This window comes from Trachemys scripta, chromosome 2 (genome assembly GCF_013100865.1).
Source record: "Trachemys scripta elegans isolate TJP31775 chromosome 2, CAS_Tse_1.0, whole genome shotgun sequence".
Taxonomy (NCBI): domain Eukaryota; kingdom Metazoa; phylum Chordata; order Testudines; family Emydidae; genus Trachemys; species Trachemys scripta.
The window spans coordinates 281,321,592-281,328,055 of record NC_048299.1 but is presented as its reverse complement, the minus strand read 5'-3'; positions in this window follow the sequence as shown (position 1 = coordinate 281,328,055).

Below are 6,464 nucleotides of genomic sequence, written 5' to 3'. Positions count from 1 at the left end.
GGGGGGGGGGGGGGGGGGGGGGGGGGGGGGGGGGGGGGGGGGGGGGGGGGGGGGGGGGGGGGGGGGGGGGGGGGGGGGGGGGGGGGGGGGGGGGGGGGGGGGGGGGGGGGGGGGCTGAGGAGGTGAGCGGCGAGTCGGTGGCTGACCTGTTCTACTGATCTGGTCTGGCTCCCATCCCCTCTCCAAGGGTTGCAGCTGTCTGGAGGTGCCTGCCTTCCACACCTTCCTCATTCACACCTCATTCATTCAACAGGGCAATCGATTACAAAGTGAGGGGAAGATCTTATTCTACTTCTAGCAAAAAGACAGTTTTCTTTTACCTTAATAATACTACCTTAGGGGCCCGCTGTAACATATTACCAAGGTTCAATACCGCTGTTTTGGTGGGGCGGTGCTAGGGAAGGAGGGTTTGTTCGAGACTGAACTGAGCAGGGTCACTTTAGCCAGTGACCTGGAGAAGTTTGAACCCAGCAACGTTCCCATGGATGCCCCAGCACCTCTCCCCTTCCTTGGTGGGAGTTACACCAGGCCCTTCCAGTTTCATGCCCTCCTGTGGGTCTGTTGTGCTTGATGGCACTCGCAGGCCGCATGTGGGAAGGTTTATGTGGCCTGTGCCCTTTTGCCACCCCAATACCCCTGGGGTTCAAACTGGGACTGGGTCTTCTCCCAGCACTTTGGTCTGGAGGGCTGCGATTCGGGCTCTCTTGGTTAAGAGCCCCCATCTTGACCTTGGCCAGCTCTGGGCTTGGGCAGCTGCTCCCCACCTTGTGGCCCCGGTACAACACCTCTGCCATCCCCTCCTTACACCTTCCAGCTTTTACTGTTAGTCCTGCCTCCTTGAGGCAGCCCAGCCCCCTCTTCACCTGGGCCATGTGTTCCTCCCAGGTCTGGCTAAAGACACACGTCATCGATGTACGCCAGGGCCAAGTTCTCCATCCCCCTCAGTAACCAATCCACCTGGCGCTGGGAGGTGGCTGATGCCCCCTTGAGGTCGAAAGGCAGGACCAGGAACTCAAAGAGCCCCAAAGGGGTGGTGAAGGCAGATTTCAACCTGACGTCTGGGTCCAAAGGCACCTGCCAGTTTCCCTTGGTGAGATCCATAGTAGAGAGGTAATGAGCCCCCCCCCCACCTAGCTTGTCTAGAATCTCCCCAGGCCTAGGCATGGGGTAGGCATCGGACACGGTGATGGTATTAAGCCTCCGATAGTCCCCACAGAACCAGATCATCCAGTCTTCCTTGGGGACCAACCTCACGGGTGAAGTCCTTGGGCTGTTGAATGGTTGGATCACCTCTAAAGCCAGCATGTCCTTGACCTCTCTCTCCAGGTCCTGGGCTGTTTTCCCAGTGACTCTGAATGGGGGACACCTGGTGGGAGGATAGTCTCCCATCTCAGGGAAGAAATCCACCAGGGGGTCTTCCCCATTCTCTTCCCAATCCTCCCTTTCCAGGTCTAGGAGTCCCCTCACTCCCCTCCCATACAGCAGCTCGAAAGGGAAGAACCCTTTGGATTCCTGGGGCACTTCCCCGTACCGCAAGTGGGCCAGGTACTTGTCCCAGTCCTGCGGAGGCTGATTCATAAGAGTCCTCAGCATCATCCTCAGGGTCCCATAAAATCTCTCCACCAGCCCGTTGGACTGAGGCTGATATGTAGAGGCCCAGGTGGGCCAGACCCCACATTTCTCCCACAAGCCCTGGAGCAGGGCTGACATGACATCAGACTCCTGGTCTGTAAGGACCTTGCTGGAGATCACCACTCTGCAGAAGAGGGTCCTCGGTGGAGGGCAGATCCCCCACCCCTGGGTAGCGGGTGGCAAAATCCGTCATCACCAGGATGTATTTCTTACCCGACTGGGTTGCCTTGCTGAGAGGTCCCACTATGTCCATAGCCACCTTATGGAAAGGCTCCTCTATGATGGGTAGAGGTTTCAAGGGGGCTTCCCCCTTATCCTGGGCCCTCCCCACCCTCTGGCCCAGGTCACAGGACCTGCAGTTCTGCTGGACGGCGTCACAGACTCTGGGCCAGTAAAAGTTCTGCAGCAGCTGCTGCTTGGGGCGCTGGATCCCCTGGTGTCCCAAGAGAGGGACATCGTGGGCCAGGTACAATAGCCTGCGGCGATACTTCTGGGGCACCACCAGCTGCCTCCCGATTTCCCACAGTTCTGCTTCCCCTTGGGGAGCCCATTCCCGGTACAGGAATCCCTTCTCCCACCAGACTCTGTCCCTGCAGCCTTCACCACGGGGGTTTGCAGCGCTGTGGCCAGCAAGTTCCCTCAGCTTCTCCAAGGAGGGATCCCTCTGCAGCTCGGTCTGGAATTCAGCTGCTGGGGAAGGGAGTGGGACCTGTTCCCTCTCGCTGGCTGGGCCTGGGGTCACAGCCCCCCGAGCCCTGTCCCTGGTAGCTCCCTCCCTGCCATGGGATCACTTCCCAGCAGCACGTCTGGACCAGGCAAACCTGGTGGTCAGCTGACCTTCCCTGCCTGTGTGTCCCCCCACTCAGCTGGGGTCTCAGCTCCCACCATGCTCAGCGCTGCCCTTGCTGCCCCAGTGGGGGCAGGCAGCAAGCTCCCTGCTCTCCTTACAGCATCAGAGCCAGCATGAGCCCCCTCTCCAGTGTGCAGGGGAGCGGGGAGCATTTCTCCAACACACTCAGCCCCAGGGGTCTGGTTACAGGTAGGCAGGTATCCTGAGCCCTGCAGCTCCTCCCCCCGCCAGCCAGGTCATTTGCATTTTCACTGACCATTTCCATCTTAGCCAATTGGTTCCCTGGATTCAAATTCAATCCTCGGCCGTTACAGGAGTGGGGCCTGGATCCTGTCCCAAAGAGACACAGTCACCCCCCCAACAGGACCTCATAGCCGATATCCTGGAGAACCCCAACGACCAGCCAGCCTGACCCCTCCTGAGTCTGCACAGGGATCGGGGCCATAGGCAAGGCGAGGGCCTTCATCCCGGGGACCTTCACCCAGGTCACACAGCCCCTCAGCATCTGCGGCTGCACCACCTGGGGCCCGACAACAGTTCTGTCTGTCCCAGGGTCTCGCCACCCCAGGCATGTCTCCCCATTGACCACCACCTTCCGCTCCCAGTGAGGGTCCGAAGGGCCTGAGCCCAGGAGACTCCACGCAGACATATAGGCCTGGGCCAGCAGTGGAAGCCTGTCCACCACCCCACCCATCTGGCTGACAGCGTCTATGGCCTTGGGACCCAGCAAGGGAGCTAGACACCGGGGCTTCTCCGCAGGGTCCCCCTGATTCAAATCACCCGCCTGCTCGAAGGCCATGTGGTGGGCATCCACACACACCCCCCTTAACCAGGGGCAGCAATTTAGTGTCGAGGCTCCCTGCGGAACTGGCAGCCCGGGGTCTATCCCCACTCACCCCTGAGGAGCCCCCTATGCCTCTCCGCTCCACCAGCACCAATCCATGCTGCTGTTGCTTTTCCTGCAGCTTTTCCTCGGGCTCTCGCTGTCTCTCACGGTCCTCTCGCTCTCTCGGACTCAGCTCCAATCCTGTCCGTCTCCGATCCCCTGACGGGGAACCCGATCGTGAAGACCCCCGTCTGGTTGGGGACAGGACTCTTGGGGATGCCTGGCTACTGCTCCTGCTGCTTCCAGATCCTCTTGTAGCCCCGTCTGGGTCAGGAATCTGCTCCTTAGAGCGGTCCTCGTCCTCCAGCTGCACGATTAACTGGGCCTTGGTGAACTTCCCAATGCATAACCCTCTCTTTTTGCACAGGATTACAATGTCCTTCTTAAGGAGATGGTGATAGGGCCATCACTCCGCTGTTCCCGAGGTGCTTTGGACTCAGAGGCCTGTGTGCTCTCAGCTCCCCACGGTTTCCAGGAAGAACCCCTAGTGTGCCAGCCCTTCTCTAGGTCACCACCTCTCTCCCAGGGTCGAGCCGCAGACTCCTCTGCCCCCGAGACTGCTCGCCGCAGTCCCCAGGGGGACCCCGTTACTGCAACAGTCCTTCTTGCTGGTCACACACTCCCAGGGGCTAAGCGTAGCTCCTCCGCCCCCTGAAACCACCCCTCTCTGAGCCTTCAGCACGCCTGGTCCTTGTTAATCCCCCTTTGTTTTACTGCTCCCCACTCACTTACTGCAGGAAGCGCCACCCACGGGGTGCAGTAGATCCCACCACTGCCACCAGTTGTCACGGAGTGTGGGGGAGACAAGGCCCTGCACCCCCGGCTTCCTGCGATTCACCATGACTCTCAGCCAGCCAGTAAAGCAGAAGGTTTATTTAGACGACAGGATCACAGTCCAAGACAGCTCTTGCAGGTACAGACAACAGGACCCCCTCAGTCAGGTCCATCTGGGGAGGAGGGGGAAGGGAGGCCAGAGCTCTGTCTGGGCGCCCCTCCATTTTCCCAGCCATCCCCAAACTGAAAAAACTCCAGCCTCTCCTTTCGCCTTTGTCTCTTTCTCGGGCCAGGAGGTCACCTGATCTCTTTGTTCTCCAACACCTTCAGTTGGCACCTTTGCAGAGGAGGGGCCCAGGCCATCAGTTGCCAGGAGACAGGGTGTCAGCCATTCTTTATGCAGACAGCATCACACTGGCCCCCTAGGGCTCTGCAACAATCACACACCCCTAGACACTCGAGAAAGGCATAGGGGAAACTGAGGCACCCACACAGCACTCAGAGAAAACATTAAGAACATTCCCACTTCATCACAATAGCCAATTCTGACTTTTATGCCTCATTATTTGTAGTCATTTAAAATCTATCTGTAGTTAATAAATTTGTTTTATTGTTTTATCTGTAGCAGTGTGTGTTTGAAGTGTTCGGGATACTCCATATGAGATAACAAGGTTTTTGTATATAATTTTCTATTAATGAAATGACAGACTTTCTAGGAGCTTGTATTGCCCAGGAGGGCGCCAGGCAGTACCAGAGGCACATTTCTGGGGGAAAGTCTGGGACTGGGAGTTTGCTGCTGTTGCCCTATAATGTAATTCAGGATTGGCTGGCTAGAGCACTCATTCGGTATAGCTGGGAGTGATTTACATGCTAGAGGCTGTGTGGGCGGACCAGGAGTGGTTGTTGTCATAGCGAAGCAATGTAAAAGGCACCCCAGGTTGGAGAATTGAGACACAGCTGTCCGTCAGTCCAGATTGTACCCTGGGTAATGTCACAATGGCCTACAGTTTTTGTTCCTAGATGTCTGACCTCACATTTGGCCGTTTTAAAATGCATCACGTTTGCTTGTGCCCCCCCAGCTTATCATGTGATCCAAAGCACTGTATAACTGACCTGTCCACTTCATTATTTACTGCTCACAAATGTTAGTGCACAAATGTTTGCCCAGCCCAGGGGTTCCTTGCACCTGCCTCGGAAGCATCTCTGACAGGCTACTGCCAATGACCAGCTACTAACATAGCAGGATCACACTGGCTTTTATGAACTGCTTTGTCATTGTAATAAAAGCATAGAGTAGTTAATTGGCTAGCTTGTATGTGCACCACTGGCCAGGTCCAAGAGAAGCAGAACTGCTCTAGTGTGTGTCATGGGCCCTACGCTGATCCCTGCTAAAGGAGATTCCTCTGTAACTCAACTAGTAGGGGCCTATGCAGGAGGAGCTAGGTCACTGCAAAGTTGTGAGTAGCCACAACATGTGCATGTTACAGCAGGCATGTTCTCCATTAGGAGCTCACAGAGTTTGGCTGGGAGCACAGTAGACCTATCCAATGCAAGCCCTCAGAGTCAGCTTTGCAAACATTCATTCTTGCCTATGCTGGTCTGGCAACATCAGAGGAAAATCATATTTGCTCAGTTGGGGCTGAAACCTCACACCTGCCCACCCCCATTTTCCCCAGTCAGGGTCATAACCCTCTTGATTTCTTGTTGGTAGAAAACAAAATAGGAAGCACCAGTGCTTGGGCTTATCTCAAATGTGGACATGAAATGAATACGCCCGCCTCAGGGAAAAGAATGTCCAGGTTCTGATTTGCAGAGTGTCAAGCTCCCATCTAACTGCCATACAACAATTAAAGATGGCACCGAGTGGCCGTTTTCTCACAGTTTCCTTTGTTCCTGGGGCCATTTCTGGGCGGTTGGCTTTTTTCATTTATTTTTTTTAATTCCTTCTTCCTTTCCACTTCTTCCCTCAAACGTCCCCAGTTCTTGGCTGATCTGTTACTGGGATGGGTGATGTGGGCCTTCTGAAAGAGGTGGGCCTTGCATTCCGATTGGAACATGGTCAGGTTCATTTTCAGCTGCTCCCCTAGGTGTCCCATAGCTGGGTCCTGCAGCGGGAAATGCTGCATTCCTTGCACCTGCCTTATCTCAGTTCTCGGTTCAGTGTTCCTGTAGAGCGCAGCTGTCCGTGAGGCTCACAAGTGCCTGCGTAGTTTTTGAAGCAGCTCAGACCATTGCGTACCTTGTAAATCAGGACCTAACTTTAAATTCACTCTGGGAAGAGCCAGCCAGCCGCCATCTGTGCGGGCTGCACTCTGCTCACCC